This window comes from Tachyglossus aculeatus, unplaced genomic scaffold, assembly GCF_015852505.1.
Source record: "Tachyglossus aculeatus isolate mTacAcu1 unplaced genomic scaffold, mTacAcu1.pri scaffold_75_arrow_ctg1, whole genome shotgun sequence".
Taxonomy (NCBI): domain Eukaryota; kingdom Metazoa; phylum Chordata; class Mammalia; order Monotremata; family Tachyglossidae; genus Tachyglossus; species Tachyglossus aculeatus.
This window is the reverse complement of record NW_024045092.1, coordinates 8928-28459: the sequence shown is the minus strand read 5'-3', so window position 1 is coordinate 28459 and position 19532 is coordinate 8928. Positions and strand designations below refer to the sequence as shown.

Here is a 19532-nt window from a genome sequence, read left to right as displayed (position 1 = left end):
TACACTCATCTGCATATGTCCTCTCAGTGCTGTAAGTATTTTTATTTTCATCTCCTTGTAGACAAGGAATGGGTCACTTGCTTTCAAACTTTGCCAACACCTAGTCGAAGACACTTCATCAAGTGGGTGTTCAATAAATGCTTTAAAAAAATGGCATTTGCTAAATTCTTACTAGGTGCCAGGCACTGTACTAAGCACTGGGGAAGATACAAGATAACTGGGTAGACACAGTCCCTATCTCATATAGGGCTCAGTCTTAATTCCCATTTTATAGATGTGGTATCTGAGGCACAGAGAAGCAGAGTACCTTGCCCAACATCACCCAGCAGACAAGGGGCAGAGTCGGGATTAGAACCCAGGTCCCCGAGCTCGTTGTTAGTTAGGGAGTGTCTCTATCTGTTGCCAAATTGTACTTTCCAAGCACTTTGTACAGTGCTCTGTACACAGTAAGTGCTCAATAAATATGATTGAATGAACAAATGAATGGCAGAGTTAAGATTAGAACCCAGGTCCCCTTACTACTAGAGAAGCAGTTTCACTCAGTGGAAAGAGCACGGGTCATGGGTTCTAATCCCGCCTCTGCCTGTCAGCTGTGTGACTTTGGGGAATTCACTTAACTTCTCTGTGCCTCAGGTACCTCATCTCTATAATAGCGATTAAGACTGTGAGCTCCAGGTGGGACAACTTGATCACATTATATCCCCCCAGTGCTTAGAACAGTGCTTCGCACCTGGTAATCACTTAACAAATGCCATCATCATTATTATTATTACTACCACTACTATTTGCCTCTCACTGGGCCCAGACACACTTTTTCCCTGGAAGGTGATGGGAGAAGATTCCCTTCTCCTCCTCCCCTCCAGAGCACCATCAGCCAAGGTTTGTTCAATGCCTCCTCTGCCCCAAGCTGGTCACACGCATAGCCGCCGACACAACAAATCCGATTGCACTTCTCAGAGGAAAATAAGTCCGACTGAGGTTTGGTTGACTCCAATCAACTCCTTGCCATTAGCGTCAAGGCTTTTTACCAGTGTTCTCCATGTTTCCCTTCCATCTTCACCAACTACCCACCAGCCGTTGGAAATAGATCTTCTCCCTCTACATCTTCAAGGACATTCCCTTCACCAAAACATGGCTTAGATCCTTCTTTCTATCCGAATCTCCCTCTCCCTTCAAATTTTCCCAGACTGATGTTTCTTCTCCCCATGCTGAATCAGCCCAGGTAACTCATCTGCATTTACACATTCACAACTGCTCATAGCTCTCATCTGCCTATAGATTTACATTACTATGTAAGCAGTTATTGAGCTGTGCCTCCACCTTTCCATTCTTATTTCCCCCTAGCTGCTAATAATTTTGAATCAGTCTAGCCCAGCAGACTGGTAAGTCCAAGAGGGAAGGGATTGAATCTCTTATCACCATTGTGTTCACCTGACATTTCTGTATGGAGGAGTTGATGATAGTGCTCGTGGTCTAGAACCAATCACACTCTCTCATTCCTTCCCTTTCACTTCCCACCAGAAACATTTTCTGACATCCAGGACCCACTTCTGTCCAATGTGACCACAGCATGATGTGCTGCCGCTGTGCTGCAGGGCCCCAGCCAGGGAAGCCACTTCCATGTTAGCTGGATGGAGGTAGATGAGGAAGGTGAGATGAGTGATGGTTGGGGCCACTGCACTGTCAAATGCCTACCCTCCTGAAAGCCCACCTGCCCCTCTGGGGATGAGACCTTGCCCCAAAGTCCAACATTGGTCCAGCAAGTGAGCACTTGTCCAGAATGGCTCCATTTCTTGCATCCCCATTATGGTCTCTCCCTGCCCCTCCACCACCACCCAGTCACACTCACTGGGGCAGCATAGGGCTAGAAGACTCTGATCTCTGCAGGGTTGTGATGGTCTTCTCTCCACTCCAGATCTTGGGTGCAGCTGGCTATGAAGAAAGAAACAGCATGACACCCCCAGCCCCTCTCTGATCTCCGGTGGGCAGAGAGATGATCTCCAGCGAGTCCCCGGTACCCAAAGATAAAGCATTCACTGCTCCGTGGGGAACCACTGGAGGATCAACTCAGCTGGGACCTTGTGTGCTGGCCGATGCCAAAAACCTCTGCCTGTGAGGTCCCTGAGGTCCTGCAGAGATAAAGGCCCAGTCCCTAGAGCTGCAGCAATGGTGCTGCACCCCAAGGTTCCCATGGAAACAACATCATCTGCATCTCAACATCCCAACTGTTTCTAATATTACTGACAATCTACATCAACTGTGGGTGGTTTCAGCTTCATCGCTGAGTGGGATGGGACTGAGGCTTTGAGAATGGGGTGATGGGAAGAAGAAATTCCTGGCTTAAGGAAGAATTATATCGAAATGGCTCCTCCTGTTGTGATGATTTACTAACCTGCATTCTGGAAACTAGAGTTCCATCAGTGAATGTCTCTGTCTCCTCACAAGATAAGACCTAGTCTTATCAGCCAACATCACAGACCTTGACAAATTCTGAATATTCATTCAATCGTATTTATTGAGCACTTACTGTGTGCAGAGCACTGTACTAGGCATCCCAACTTGATCTTTGGGCCTCTGGGCCAGTGGCATATATCGTTAAGTCCAAGGGCAATTCCTCTTTTAAGGAGTGGTAGGGGATTATTGGTACCTGGACACAGACATTTTGTCACAGCATGAATGATGGGGGAGTGTCCCCTTTAGGATCCTGCCCAGGGCAGCCTTCAGCTCCCTGTTCCTCAGGCTGTAGATAAGGGGGTTCACAGTGGGGGGCACCACAGTGAAGAACATGGAAACTATCAGATCCAGAGCCGACGGCGCGTCTGAAGTTGGTTTGAGGTAGGAAAATGCTGTGGTAAAGAGAAAAATGGTGATGACAGTGAGACGGGGCAGGCAGGTGGAGAAGGCTTTGGTTCGGCCCTCGGAGGACGGCATCCTCAGCACGGCTGAGAAGATGAAGACGTAGGAGTGGATAATGTAAATGAAGCAGATGGCATCTAAGACTGACCCAGCGGCCACACTCACGTCAGTGGCAATGTGGACTTCAGAACAGGAGATCTTCAGCAGAGGGGGGACATCACAGAAGAACTGCTGAACAGCATTGGACCCACAAAATGTCAGGGAGAAGGTAGAAGCTGAAAACAAGATTCCAAACAGACCCCCACTGAGCCATGATGCTGCTAGTATGCACACACAGGCTGTTTTGTTGATGATGAGCTCATACTGCAGCAGGGAGCAGATGGAGGCATAGCGGTCATAAGACATTGCAGTGAGGAGAAAAAACTCTAAAGCGGCAAACAAGACCAGTAGGAAGAGCTGTGAGACACAACCCAAAAAGGAGATGGAGCTGTCACTGGTCAAGGAGTTGACGATGGATTTGGGGACCGTTGTAGAAATGTAGCAGAGGTCTATGAAGGACAAGTTCTTGAGAAAGAAGTACATAGGGGCGTGGAGATGCTGGTCGAGAGTGGTGACGGAAACAATGAGGAGATTCCCCAGAAGGGCCACTAGGTAGACAAGGAGGAACAGCGTGGCATGGAGCAACTGCAGCTCCCGGATGTCAGAGAGCCCCTGGAGGAGGAACTCAGTCACGGTGGAGATTTTGGTCATTTCTGGGAGATGATGCCGACTCCCTGGAAAGGAAGAGAGGAACTTCAATTTAGAATCACTGGCATTCCCTTCAGACTGTAAGTTCCTTTTGGGCAGGTAACACTTCTACAAATAATGTCATATTGTACTTTCTCAAGCACTTAGTACAGTGCTCTACACACTGTAAGTGATCAATAAATATGATTGATTCCCATTTTATTAAATAAAGCAGTTGTATTCATTGATCAGCTATAGAGTTCAATAGCTTACTGTGCGGTACGTGTGATAACCAGAAATGGGCATCCTCACAGTAAGCGTTTGGGGGTCCTTCTTAAGCGCTTTTTGTGCTGGAGGGGGCTAACCAGAAATGGGTGTTCTCACAATAACCGTTGGGCGGGGGGGGGAGTCCTTCTTAAGTGCATACTCTGGAGGAGGTGTAATAACCAGAAATGGGCATCCACACAGTAACCGTTGGGGGGTCCCTAAGCGCTTACTGTGCAGGAGGTGTGATAACCAGAATTAGAGAAGCAGTGTGGTTCAGTGGAAAGAGCACAGGCTTTGGAGTCAGAGGTCATGGGTTCAAATCCCGGCTCCACCGGTTGTCAGCTGTGGGACTTTGGGCAAGTCACTTCTCTGGGCCTCAGTTACCTCATCTGGAAAATGGGGATTAAAAGCTGTGAGCCCCCCCGTGGGACAACCTGATCACCTTGTAACCTCCCAGTGCTTAGAACAGTGCTTTGCACACAGTAAGCGCTTAACAAATACCATCATTATTATTATGTAGGGGTATGAACACAGCAATCAATAGCACAATGGTATTTACTGAATACTCACTGTGTGCAGAGCACTGTACTAAGTGCTTGGGATAGTTCAATCCAACGGAGTTGGCGGACATGTTCCTGCCCACCAGGAGGTAACAGTCTGGTGGGTAGACTCTGCATACCATAAATGCTTAATAAATACAATGGAATGATAGCATCGATGAAGTAATCAACACTAATTCCTTTTGGAGTTTGCCAGCACTTAGAACCGTGCTTCACACATAGTGAGCGCTTAACAAATACCATCATCATCATTATTAAATTAATCTGTTGTTTTTTTTTTTTCACCTGTAGTGGTCAATAGTATTGATATGTGCAGTGGTCTGGCATGTCTTGACTTATGATGCCGATTCACCTCCAACCCATAGCGACTCTATGGATGCATCTCTCCCAGAATGCCCCACCTCCATTTCCAAGCATTCTGGTAGTGGATCCATAGACTTTTCTTGGTAAAAGTGGAGAAGTGGTTTACCATTGCCTTCTTCCACCCAGTAAACCTGATTCTCCACCCTCGACTCTCTCCCCTGCCACTGCTGCCCAGGACAGGTGCATTTTGACATGCAACAGATTGTCTTCCACTCGCTAGCCACTGCCTAAGCTAGGAATGGAATGCGTATCCCTCTGTTTGACTCTCCCTCCCTTGGCTGAGACTGGTAGAGTACTGGCAACTCTCCAGGTGTGATCCTGAGTGGGGGCAGGGGTATGTACCCATCAATTAATCAAACAATGGTATTTACTGAGCACCTAGGGCTCCGTCAATTCCCATTTTACAGATGCGGTATTTGAGGCACAGAGAAGCAAAGTGCCTTGCCCGACGTCACCCAGCAGCCAAGGGGCAGAGCTAGGATTAGAGCCCAGGTCCCCGAGCTAATGGTTGAATAGGGATTGTCTCTGTTGCCGAACTGTACTTGCCAAGTATTCAGTGCAGTTCTCGGCACATGGTAAGTGCTCAATAAATATGATTGAATGAATGAATGAATTAGTAGCAGAGTCAGGATTTGAACCCAGGTCCTCTTACTACTACCACTACTCTTTGCCTCTCCCTGGGCCCAGACGCCCTTTTTCCCTGGGAGGTGATGGGAGAAGATTCCCTTCTCCTCCTCCCCTCCACACGTCTGCCAGCCAAGGTTTGTTCACTGTCTCCCCGGCCCCACTTTGGATACACACACAGCTGCCGACACAACAAATCAGATTGCGGTTCTCAGAGGAAAATAAATCCGATTGAGGTTTGGTGGACTCCAATCAACTCCTTGTCATTAGCCTCAAGGCTTTTGACCCATGTTCTTCTCTGTGTTTGCCTTCCCTCTTCACCAACTCCCCTCCAGCGTTTGGAAACTGATCTGCTCCCTCTGCCTCTCCAAGGACATTCCCTTCTCCAAGAAATGGCTCAGATCCTTCCTTCTGCCCAAATCTCCCTCTCCCTTCAAACTTTCCCAGATTAATATTTCTTCTCCCCATGCTGAATCAGCCCAGATGCCACTTCTGCATTTACACTTTAACAACTGCTCATACCTCTTCCCTACGGATAGATTCACATTACTATGGAAGAGGTAATTAAGCTGTGCATTCACATTTTCATGCGTATTTCCCCCAGCTGTAAATTAGTTTGCCTCAGTCTAGCCCAGCAGACTGGTAAGTCCAAGGTGGGGAAGGGAATGAATCTCTTACCTCCATTGTGTTCACCTGACATTTCTGTATGGAGGAGTTGATGATAGTGCTGGTGGTCTAGAATCAATCACACTCTCTCGTTCCCTCCCTATCATTTCCCAACAGAAACATTTTCTGACATCCAGGATCCACTTCTGGCTGATGTGACCACAGCATAATGCTGACGCTGTGGCTGCAGGGCCCCAGCCAGCTGCTCAGACACACACACACACACACACACACACACACACACACACACACACACACACACACACACACACGCTTCAACTGACTGTGGTTACTTATACATAAAAAACACACAGTCACACAAACCCACACCTATTTAGCCACTCATTTATTTATTTAACTATTTGCTAAAACATCACTCACCCAAATCAGTATCGTACCTGGAGAGTATCCAGTACTCTACCAGTCTTGGCTACCAGATGGCCGGTTAAGCAGAGGCATACCTGTTCCATTCCCACCTTGGGCAGTGGCTAGCGGGTGGAAGGCAATCTGCTGCAATTCAAAACTCACCTCCACCAGACAGCAGTGTCATGGGAAAGAGTTGAGGAGGAGACTCAAGCTTACTGCAGGGAGGAAGGCAATGGTAAACCACTTCTGTACTTTTACCGAGAAAACTCTATGGATAATCTACCAGAACATTTGCAGTTGGAGAATGGGGCGTTCCAAGAGAGATGTGTCCATTCATTCACTACGGGTCAGAGACAACACGATAGCCTAAGAAAAGATGAAGAAGTGCAAAAACATCTCTCCTCCAAACCCTTCACTGGCACCATGTATCTTTTCACATGAAACAAAAATACCTCACAATTATCTTCAAGGCTTTCTACCATGTGAGACTCACTCTTAGTGCCCATTGTACAGATGCAGTATCCGAGACACAGAGAAGCAAAATGACTTGCCCAACATCACACAGCAGACAAGAAGCAGAGCCAGGATTAGAAACTAGGTCCCCGAGCCGGTTGTTGGGTAGGGATTGTCCCGATCTGTTGCCAAATTGTACTTTCCAAGTGCTTAGTACAGTGCTCTGCACACAGAAAGTGCTCAATCAATACAATTGAAAGAATGAATGAAAGACTGAATGGCAGAGTCAGGATTAGAACCCAGGTCCCCTTACTATTACCACTACTATTTGCCTCTCCTTGGGCCCAGACTCACTTTTTCCCTGGAAGGTGATGGGAGAAGATTCCCTTCTCCTCCTCCCCTCCAGACTTTTTCCAGCCAAGGTTTGCTCACTGCCTCCCCTGCCCCACCTTGGATACACATACAGCCGCCGACACAACCAATCTGATTGTGGTTTTCAGAGGAAAATGAAACAGACTGAAGTCTGGTTGACTCCAATCAATTTCTTGCCACTAGCTTCAAGGCTTTTGACCGGTGTTCTCCTCTGTGTTTCCCTTTCCCTCTTTACCAACTACCCTGCAGCCCTTGGAAATAGATCTCCCTTTTCCTCTCCTCCTCTCCCCACTCCCCCATCCTCCCCCTGCCCTATCCCCCTCCCTTCCTGGAAGCATTTGTGCATGTTTATACGTATTTATTACTCTATTTATTTTATTATTGATGTGTACATAGCTATGATTCTATTTATTCTGATGGTATTTTCACCTGTCTACTTGTTTTGTTTTGTCTGTCTCTCCCTTCTAGTCTGTGAGCCCATATTTGGGTAGGGACCCGCTCTATATGTTGGCGATGTGTACTTCCCAAGAACTTAGTACACTGCTTTGCACACAGTAAGCGCTCAATAAAGACAACTGAATGAATGAATGAATGAATGAATGAATAAATGAATGAAAAAGGACATTTCCTTCTCCAACACATGGCTTTGACCCTTCTTTATTCCCGAATCTCACTCTCCCTTCAAATTTGCCCAGATTGATGTTTCTTCCCCCCATGCCGAATCAGGCCAGATATCACCTCTGCATTTACACATTCACAACCGGTCATTGCACTTCCCTACCAATAGGTTCACATTACTAAGCACTTCTTAAGCTGTGCATCCACCTTTCCATTCTTATTTCCCCCTAGCTGTAAATTCTTTTGGATCAGTCTAGGCCAGCCGATTGGTAAGTCCAGGAGGGAAGGGATTGAATCTCTTACCTCCATTGTGTTTACCCAACATTCCAGCATGGAGGAGTTGATGATAATCAATCAATCAATCAATCAATCGTATTTATTGAGCGCTTACTATGTGCAGAGCACTGTACTAAGCGCTTGGGAAGTACAAATTGGCAACACATAGAGACAGTCCCTACCCAACAGTGGGCTCACAGTCTAAAAGGGGGAGACAGAGAACAGAACCAAACATACCAACAAAATAAAATAAATAGGATAGAAATGTACAAGTAAAATAAATAAATAAATAAATGGAGTAATAAATACGTACAACCATATATACATATATACAGGTGCTGTGGGGAAGGGAAGGAGGTAAGATGGGGGGATGGAGCGGGGGACGAGGGGGAGAGGAAGGAAGGGGCTCAGTCTGGGAAGGCCTCCTGGAGGAGGTGAGCTCTCAGCAGGGCCTTGAAGGGAGGAAGAGAGCTAGCTTGGCGGAGGGGCAGAGGGAGGGCATTCCAGGCCCGGGGGATGACGTGGGCCGGGGGTCGACGGCGGGACAGGCGAGAACGAGGTACAGTGAGGAGATTAGTGGTGGAGGAGCGGAGGTTGCGGGCTGGGCAGTAGAAGGAGAGAAGGGAGGTGAGGTAGGAGGGGGCGAGGTGATGGAGAGCCTTGAAGCCCAGGGTGAGGAGTTTCTGCCTGATGCGCAGATTGATCGGTAGCCATTGGAGGTTTTTGAGGAGGGGAGTAATATGCCCAGAGCGTTTCTGGACAAAGATAATCCGGGCAGCAGCATGAAGTATGGATTGAAGTGGAGAGAGACACGAGGATGGGAGATCAGAGAGAAGGCTGGTGCAGTAGTCCAGACGGGATAGGATGAGAGCTTGAATGAGCAGGGCAGCAGTTTGGATGGAGAGGAAAGGGCGGATCTTGGCAATGTTGCCAAGATAATGCTCGTGGTCTAGAACCAATCACACTCTCTCATTCCCTTCTTGTCATTTCTCACCAGCAACATTTTTTGACGTTCAGGACACACTCTTGGCCGAAGTGACCACAGCATAATGCTTACACTGTACAGTGGGGCCCCAGTTGGACATGTTAGCTGGATGGAGGTGGATGAGGAAGGGGAGATGAGTGATGGTTGGGGGCATGGCACTGTCAAATACTTACCCTCCTAATAGCCCACCTGCCCCTCTGAGGATGTAGCCATGACCCAAAGTCTGACACTGGACCCATTTGTGAGCATTTCCCCTAAATGGCTCCATCTCTTGCATCCCCATCATCGTCTCTCCCTCTCCCTCCAACACCCTCCGGTCACACTCACTGGGGCAGCGCAAGACTGTAGGGCTCCGACCTCTGTTGGGGTGGGATTGTCCTCTCTCCACTCCAGTTCTCGGGTGCAGCTGGCTATGAAGGAAGGGACAGCATGGCACCCTCAGCCCGTCTCTGGTCTCCTCTGGGCAGGGAGATGTTCTCCAGAGAGTCCCCTGTCCCCAAAGATAAAGCAGCCACTGCTTCACAGGGAACCCAAGAAGGATCAACTCAGGTGGGACCTCGTGTCTTGGCTGATGCCAAAAGCCTCTGCCTGTGAGGTCCCTGAGGTCCTGCGTAGATAAAGGCCCAGCCCCTAAAGCTGCAGCAATGGTGGTGCACCCCCGGGTTCCCGTGGAAACATCAGCATCTGCATCCCAACATCCCAACAGTTTCTAGTGTTACTGACAATCTACAACAATTGTGGGTGATTTCAGCTTCATCTCATATACAACTTTAGACAATCAGCTTTATATTCAATCAGTCAATTGAATGATTTCTGATTGCAAAGCTAGACAGAGCAAGACATTCCTCTGAATCCATCCTATGATTCTCCCCCAGGGTGAGTGGGGTGAGGCAGGAGACTGAGGTTTTGAGAATGGGATGATGGGAAGGAGAAGTTCCTGGCTTGAGGAAGAATAGGATGGAAAGGGCTCCTCCTGTTGTGATGATTTACTAACCTGGGTTCTGGAAACTAGCGTTCCGTCAGTGAATTTCTCTGTCCCCTTTCAAGCACCATTATTATGATTATTATCATTTTTATTATTTGGTGTTAACAATTTCTGTTTCCACATCTGTCACATGATGAAGCTGAAACAAAATAATTCAATCGCTCGATGGTATTTGTTGTATGTTTACTGTGTGCAGAACATTGTAGTAAGCACTTTGAAGAGTACAATACAACAGAGTTGGTAGATTCAATCCATGCCCACAATGGGCTAGTAGCCCAAATATTAAATTACAATCCAATCAGACACGTTTCCTGTCCCACAGGGGCTCAGAGTGTAAGAAGAAGTGAGAGTCCAGGAATGGTAAGACACTAACGACAGGTCACACAGCAGGCCAGTGGCCGAGCTGGGATTAGAACTCAGGTCATGTGACATGCCATTCACATGCCATTTAGCCATGAAGCCTCCTAGGAAATGCATTTTCACTCACGACCTAGTCTTATCAGCCAACCTCCCAGACCTTGACAAATCCTGAATATCCAGACTTGTTCTTTGGGCCTCTGGTTCAGTGGTATATATCTGGATATACCTAAGGGCAATTCCTTTTTTAAGGGGTGGCAGGGAATTATTGGTACATGGACAGAGACATTTTGTCCCAGAATCGATACTGGGGTAAAGTCCCCTTTAGGATCCTGCCCAGGGCAGCCTTCAGGTCCCTGTTCACAGTGGGGGGCACCACAGTGTAGAACATGGAAACCAGCAGATCCAGAGCCGTGGGTGAGTCTGAAGGTTTGAGATAGACAAATGCTCCAGTAAAGAGAAAAATGATGATGACAGTGAGATGGGGCAGGCAGGTGGAGAAAGCTTTGGTTCGGCCCTCAGAAGACGGCATCCTCAGCACGGCTGAGAAGATGAAGATGTAGGAGAGGATGATGTAAATGAAGCAGGCAGCAGACAAGATAAACCCAGCAGCCACACTCACATCAATGGCAATGTGGACTTCAGAGCAGGAGATCTTCAGCAGAGGGGGGACATCACAGAAGAACTGCTCTACAGTAGTGGACCCACAAAAAGTCAGTGAGAAGGTAGAGGCTGAAAGCAAGACTCCAAACAGACCCCCAGTGAGCCATAATGCTGCTACCATGCACATATAGACTGTTTTGTTCATGATGAGCTCATAACGCAGGGGGGAGCAGATAGCGGCATAGCGGTCATAATACATTGCGGTTAGGACAAAAAACTCTGAAGCGGCAAACAAGACCACTACGAAGAGCTGTGAGGCACAACCCAGAAAGGAGATGGAGCTGTCACTGGTCAAGGAGTTGACAATGGATTTGGGGACCGTCGTAGAAATGTAGCAGAGGTCTATGAAGGATAAGTTCTTGAGAAAGAAGTATATGGGGGTGTGGAGATGCTGGTCGAGGGTGGTGACAGCAACGATGAGGAGATTCCCCAGAAGGGCCACTAGGTAGACAAGGAGAAACAGAGTGGCATAAACCAGCTACAGCTCTCGGATGTCAGAGAACCCCTGGAGGAGGAATTCAGCCACCGTGGTGATGTTGGTCATTTCTGGGAGACGATGCTGACTCCCTGGAAATAAAGAGGGGAACTTCAGTGTAGAGACACTGACATTCCCTCCAGAGTGTAAGTTTCTTTTGGGCAAGTATCACTTCTACCAATTGTATCATATTGTACACTCTTGTTCACTTAGTACAGCGCTCTGCACACTGTAAGTGATCAATAAGCACGATTGATTCTCATTGAAATAAATAAAGCAGTTGTATTTATTAATCACCTTTACAGTTCAATAGTATTGATACATGTAGGGGCATGAACACATCAATCAATAAATCAATGGTATTTATTGAGTACTCACTGTGTGCAGAGCACTATACTAAGTGCTTGGGAGAGTTCAATCCAACATAGTTGACATATATTTTCCTGCCCACCAGGAGGTAACTGTATAGTGTGTAATTTTATACTTTGTATAAAACGTTTCCTAGAGAAACAACAATGGTAAAATAGACCACAGCACTCCCATTATTTGGAGCCCTGCTACAATCCCACTTCCTTTAACAAGCTTTCTCATCACCCTAACTCATATCATTCCTGAATGAAGTGGTGTACAGTCTCCTTAGCAGTTAGGTGCATGTGTCCACTCAGTGCTTTTTTTTTTAAGTATTTTCATGTTTGCCTCTTTTTGGGCAGGGGATAATTCACTTATTTTTCAGAACTTCTCAAGCACCTAGTGCAGTGCACTGCCTCAAGTAGGCACTCAATAAATCATCTAACCTTTACTACTACTATTTACCTCTCCCTGGGTCCAAAGACACTTCGTTCTTTGGATGTGATGGGAGAAGATTCCTTTCTCCCCTCCCCTCCAGAGTACCACCAGACTAGGTTTCTTCACCACCACCCCCACACCACTCTGGGCACAAACACAGCTTCTTACACAAGTAGACTGATTATGGCTCTCCCTATTAGGAGGAAAATGAATCACAGATTGAATAATAATTATACTGCTGGCATTTGTTAAGCGTTTACTATGTGCCAAGCACTGTTCTAAGCGCTGAAGTTTGGTTGTCTCCAATCAGCTCCTGACTATTGGTTCCAGGGTTCTCCACTGTCTCTCTCCTCTCTGCTTCCCTCCCCTCTTCACTTAGTCTGCTGCAGCCCTTGGAAAATGACCTTCCCGCTGTCCCTCTCTCGACTCTTTGGTTTCAGATGTGTCTTTCTGCCTGGAATTCCCCCTCTTTTCATATAATAATAATGATGATGATGGCATTTATTAAGCACTTACTATATGCCAAGCACTGTTCTAAGCGCTGGGGAGTTACAAGGTGATCAGGTTGTCCCGAGGGGGGCTCACAGTCCTCATCCTCATTTTACAGATGAGGGAAGTGAGGCACAGAGAAGTGAAGTGACTTGCCCAAAGTCACACAGCTGACAATTGGTGGAGCTAGGATTTGAACCCATGACCTCTGGATCCCCAGCCCGGGCTCTTTCCAATGAGCCACTCTGCTTCTCATTTCATTCAGACCACAGCTCTCACCAACTGCTGAATCCTTCTGAAAGCCCACATTCTTCAGGTGAACTTCCCAGGTTAATGTTTTTTCTCACCAGACCCTATCAGCCCAACTACCACCTCTGAACTTGTACATTCACAACCACTCAAAGCACGTCCCTGCCTAGAGACTTACATTCTTATCTAAGCACTTATACCCACATACCCATTTTTCAATTCTTCAATTCTTTGTCTCCCCAACTGTAATTTGTTTTTTAATCGGTTTCACTCAGGAAATCCATGGGGTCAGGAATTACATCTCTTACCTGTATTGTGCTCTCCCAACATTTGGGAAGAACTCCTGCATGGAGGACTTGATGATAGGGCTAGTCGTTGTCCAGAACCAGTCAAAACTTATCTTCCCTGTCTGTCATTTCCCCACCAGAAATATTTTTGATGTCCGGGACCCATTTCTGGCCAAAACAACCACAGCATAATACTGACTCTGTGCTGCAGTGTCCCAGCCAGGCTGGTGTTTGTCATGGTAGCGGGAATGGAGATGGGTGAGAAAGGGGAATTGTGTGATGGTCGGGGCCACTGTACTGGCAGACATTTGCCCTCCTGCCAGCCTGCCTGCCCCTCTGGGGATGCAGCCCTGCTGTGAGCTCCAACTTTGGCTCCGTGTATGAAAGTCTTCTCAAAATCCACCATCTCTCGAATTCTCATTCTGGTCCTTACCTGCCACTCTACCCCGCTGATCCCACTCACCAGGGCAGCGTGGGACTTGGGGGCAATGACCTCTGCTGGGCTGGGATGATCCCCGCTCCCTTCCAGTTCCTGGGTGCAACTGGCTTTGAAGGGACAGTGTGGTGCTCTCAGGCCCTCATTGCTCTCCCGTGGGTGCTGAGATGCTTTCCAGATGGTCCCCCAACCCCATAGATAAAGCAGCCTCTGCTCCATGGGGAGCCTCTGGAGGACTGGCTCGAGTGTGACCTTGTGGCCTGGGCAATGCTAGAACCCTTTGCTCATGATGTCCCCGAGGCCCCATAGAGGTGAGAGTACGATCTCTGAATCTATAGCAGTGGCGCTGAACCGTGGCGTTCCCATATAAACAAAGGCATCTGCAACCCAATACTGCAACAGTTTCTGATGTTTACCAACCATCTGTATCAACTGTGGGTGAATTCAGCTTTGTCTCATTTACAGCCTCAGACTATCAGTCTGTCATTCAGTCATCCAGGGGGAAAATTCTATTGTTCGATACTTTCTGACTGCAAATCTAGAGAGAGGGAGAGATGTCTCTGAATCCATCCTAAGGTCCTCTCCCAGGCTGAGTGGGGGCGGGGCAGAGGACTGAGGTTTTGAGATTGAGGCGATTGGGCTTAAGGAGGAATAGGACAGAGGCTATGCTTTGTCCTCCCTTGAACTCAGTATCAAGAACAGCTCCTCCTACTGGGATGCTTTACTAACCTGGGCTGTGGAAACAATTGAGTTCCTTCCAGTGAATGACCCTGTCCCTTTCCAAAGTATCTCAACGACCCTCAAAGAAAATGAAGAAATAATCTGTCGGTCTCAGAGCCTCCTCCGATCCCTGGCTCATTCATTCATTCAATCATATTTATTGAGCGCTTACTGTGTGCAGAGCACTGTACTAAGCGCTTGGGAAGTACAAGTTGGCAACATATAGAGACGGTCCCTCATGCTACTTCACCTGACTGGAACTCCTTCACCCTTCCAGTCCATCAGACCACGACTCTCCCCATCTTCAAAGTCCTTCTGAAATCACCACCTCCTAGAGAATACCTTCCCCGATCAATTTTTCATCTCTTTAAGTCAATTCCTCCCAACTCTAATTGGCATTTTGGACCACTTATGGACTTAGTCACTCACTCCCACGGCTTGAAGCTCTCTTCATAGTGACTATACAAACTGTAGTCTCAAAACTCACCTGTTCTGAGCAGCAGCAGCATGGGAGAGAGTTGAGGGCGTAGAGTTAGGTTTACTGCATGGAAGGAGGCAGTGGTAAACCACCTCCTTATTTTTACCAAGAAAACTCTATGGATATGCTACCAGAGCGATTGCAGATGGAGGTGGGGCGTTCTGGGAGAGACATGTCCATGGCAGCGCTATAGGTCAGAGACAACTAAACAGCATAAGACAAGTCTTGATGCAAACATCTATCTCCTTTTCTATTTTTCCCTCCATTCCTTCCTATTCTAGGCAATTTATTCTGCATCTATCTCCCCCATTATATTGTAGTCTCCTAGATAGCACGGACAATGCATTTTTTTTTACTCTCCTTTACAGTGCTTTGCACCTAGAATGTGATCGGCAATTATAATTGATTGATTGATTGATGGAAGGATGGATGGAGGGATAAGAGGATGAATTGATAAGACAGATGGAGCTGTAACCATACTGTCTCCATTCTCCCATATTGTCCCCCATTTTCCAACTTTCATACCCACTCCGAGTGATCTTAATGTGCATATTAGCACAATCCCTCGTCCCCCTCTCCATCCCCCGCATCTTACCTCCTTCCCTTCCCCACAGCACCTGTATATATGTACATATGTTTGTACATATTTTTTTTACTCTATTTATTTATTTATTTCATTTGTACATATCTATTCTATTTATTTTATTTTGTTAGTATGTTTGGTTTTGTTCTCTGTCTCCCCCTTTTAGAGTGTGAGCCCACTGTTGGGTAGGGACTGTCTCTATATGTTGCCAATTTGTACTTCCCAAGCGCTTAGTACAGTGCTCTGCACATAGTAAGCACTCAATAAATACGATTGATGATGATGATGATAATAATTACTAATAACGTTTTTATTAAGATCTTAGGTGCCAATAAACTGTTCCAAGTGCTTGAGTGAAAACAAAATAATCAAATCAGACACATTCCCTAGCTCACAGAGCCTGTATCGAATTCCCACTTTACAGAGAATTCTAGAGATGTTAATTCCCTGATTCAAGGTCACACAGCTGTTCAGCATCAGAGTCGGGATTGGTACTTTAGTCTCATCACTCCCAGTCACAGGTTCGTTCCATTAGTACATGATGCCTCCCAAAGAATGAATGGATTGTCAGTCACACACTAGATTCATAAACTACCCTCTGAGACTTGGAGAAATCCTCACTCTCAGGGCTATCTCTTTGGACTTGTATGTGGATAAGTCCTTGAGCAGGTATCATGTTGAGGGATGGGATCATCAGCACAAGGAAACACACAGCTTATCCCACAGGAGCCACCGGGCATTTCCCCCTTTTAGGGTCCTCCCCAGGGCGGCCTTCATGTCCCTGTTTACCAGGCTGTAGATAAGAGGGTTCAGGGTAGGAGGCACCATGGCATAGAACGGCATAGAACAAAGATATTGGAAGGTCAGGGGCTGAGGAAGAGTCTGAGGGAGGCTTGATATAGGCAAATACCCCTGTGAAGAGGAAAACTGTGACAACGGTGAGGTGGGGCAGACAGGTGGAAAAGGCCTTGTTCCGTCCCTCAGAGGATGGAGTCCTCAGCGTGGCTGAGAAGATGCGGACATAGGAGATGATGATGGAAGTGAAACCGACGACAACTAAGACTACTCCAACAGCCACGATCACAACAATAGCATCGTGGTCCTTGGAGCAGGAGATCTTCAGCAGTGAGGGGACATCACAGAAGAACTGCTGGACAGTGTTGGACCCACAGAAGGGCAAGGAGAATGTTGAAACTGAAAACAAGACTCCAAACAGACTTCCGCCGAGCCAAGATACACCACCATCTGCACACAGGCCCATCTATCCATGATGAGCTCATAGCGTAGGGGGAGGCAGATGGCAGCATAGCGGTCGTATGACATCACCGTGAGAACAAAAAACTCTGAACTAGCAAACCAGATGACCAGTAATACCTGAGAAGCACAGCCCAGGAAAGAAATGGAATTGTTATTAGTCAGGGAGACGGCGATGAATTTGGGGACGGTGATGGAGATAAGACACAAGTCATTGAAAGACAAGTTCTTAAGGAAGAAGTACATGGGCGTGTGAAGGTGGTGGTCCAGGGTTGTGATAGTGATAATGAGGAGATTCCCCAACAAGGCCACCACATAGACAAGGAGGAACAGCATGGCGTGGACCAGCTGCAGCTCTCGGGCATCGGAGAACCCCAGGAGGAGGAATTTGGTCACCGTGGAGATGTTGGCCATTTCTGTGATATTAGGTTGTCTCCCTGCACAGGACAAGAGAAATCTTAAATTTAGAGACACCGATAGCATGGATGAAGGAATCGGCATTCATTTCAATAGGAGTAAATCAATCAGTTGTATATGAGCACTTCAGGAGTTCAGTAATATTAGTGCATATGAGCCCTACTTTCAGTGAGTTTCTATTTTATTGGAATCTCTAAGTTTCCAGTCCTGTAGAAATAATATGGCCTAGTGGAAAGAGCACAGCCTTGGGACTCAAAGTATCTGGCTTCTAACCTCAGCTCTGGCATATGCCTGCTCTTTGACCTTCAGAAATTCACTTTACTTTTCTATGCCTCAGTTTTCTTATTTATAATTTGAGGGTTCAATGTCTGTTCTCCCTTCAACAGAGACTCTGTTCTCTCCAGATTCCATGTTGTACTCCAGCATTTAGTTAAGTGCTTGACACATAACAAGATCTTAAAAAACGCCACAATATGATTATTAGTGGAGGAGAACAAAACTAAAATCGATTACAGCTAGGAGAAGGTTAGAGAGTGTAAAGAGATTCATATAACGCCTATGAAATGTTGATGATTAAATTTTGTCTTGTCTTACGCCATCGAGTCATCTCTGACCCATAACGACGCCTTGGACACTTCTCTCCCAGAAGGCCCCACCTCCATTTGCAGTCGTTTTGGTAGTGGATCCAGAGAATTTTCTTGGTAAAAATACAGAAGTGGTTTACCACTGTCTCCTTCCACGCGGTGAACTTGAGTCTCTGCCCTCGACTCTCTCCCATGCTGCTGCTGCCCAGCAGAGCTGAATTTGGACTTGTAGCAGATTGCCTTCCACTCGCTAGCCACTGCCCAAGCTAGGAATGGAATGGATATGCCTCCGCTTGATTCTCATTCATTCAACCACATTTATTGAGTGCTTACTGTGTGCAGAGCACTGTACTAAGCGCTTGGGAAGTACAGTTCAGCAATTCTCCCATAGTCGAGATTGGTAGGGTACTTGACTTAGTATTTAACTTGATTTAATATTCAGACAAAAATGTCCTTATATATAAGCACACTCATTCTTACAGCGATGCATACATGAGCACACACACATACACACACGTACACGCACACATGCTTCCAACTGACTCGTTGCTTACACATACACACACATACTAAAAATCGTAAAAGCACATACATATATATGTATATATAGAGAGAGTGTAACTTATTTAACCATTTCCTAAAGCATCTCTCAGACTACATCTCTCCTTTCCTCAAAACCCTCCACTGACTCTACGTATCTTTACAGATAAAACAAAAACTCCCCACAACTGGATTCAAGACTCTCTACCACCTAGCCTCACCCCACTTTTCTGGAGCGTAGTACGGTGCCTGGCACATAGTGAGTGCTTAATAAATACCACAGTCATCATCATCATCATCCTCTATTCAATCCATCTTCAGCGCTCCCAAGCCATCCTTCTAGTTGTAACTCACTTTTGACTTTCCTGTTTCCACTCTTTGCTCGGGCTGTTTCCCCAACCTGAAGCAACTCCCTTCCCAATCAGATATACCACAGCTCTCCACACATTCAGAGCCCTGCTGAAATTCCTAGAAGCTTCTCTAGATTAATTTCCCAGCACTCGAAACCATACGATCACTTCAGATAATTCCGGCATGAATGAGCTTATTAAACCCTCCGTAGCACCCATATAACACATATGTCCTTATTTAGATAGTTATGCAAATACTTTAACGCTGCAATACTTGTGGGCAGAGAATTTGTCAATTTGGAATTTGGTTGGTTCATCTCCTTATGGGCAGGGAACATGTCAACAAACTCTGCTGTATTGTACTCTTCCCAAGTGACTTGTTCAGTGCTTGGCACACAGTAATCACTCAATAAATACTGTTGATTGATTGGTAGAGTGCACTGTTCTACGTGGGCATGCAGTAAATGTTTTTACTCCTACTACAACTATTTATCTCTCCTTATGCTGAGATGCACTTCTTTCCTTGGAGTTGATGGGAGAAGATTCTCATCTATCCTCCCCTCCAAACTACCTCCCAAGATACAAGAAGGAGAAATTCAGTTCGCCAAGTTCTGCAGAATTCTTTGCCTGTTAAGACAAAGAGAAAGGCAAAATTAGGAAGAGTTGATCAGAACACTCCCTTGAAAGGCAGGTTCCCCACCATTTAGCGCAGTGCTTGGCATGTAGGAAGTACTTAAAAATACCATA

The 19532-nt window shown here is 46.6% G+C and overlaps 1 non-coding gene and 1 pseudogene across 1 annotated transcript; both read right to left on the bottom strand.

The window, feature by feature from the left end:
- Positions 1 to 4962: 4962 nt before the first annotated feature.
- Positions 4963 to 5100, bottom strand: LOC119924009. The gene has a single exon (XR_005449023.1). It is a non-coding gene; the product is annotated as a small nucleolar RNA SNORA7 (small nucleolar RNA).
- An 11233-nt stretch (positions 5101 to 16333) lies between these two features.
- On the bottom strand, positions 16334 to 17308 carry LOC119923964 (annotated as a pseudogene).
- Between the last annotated feature and the right edge of the window lie 2224 nt (positions 17309 to 19532).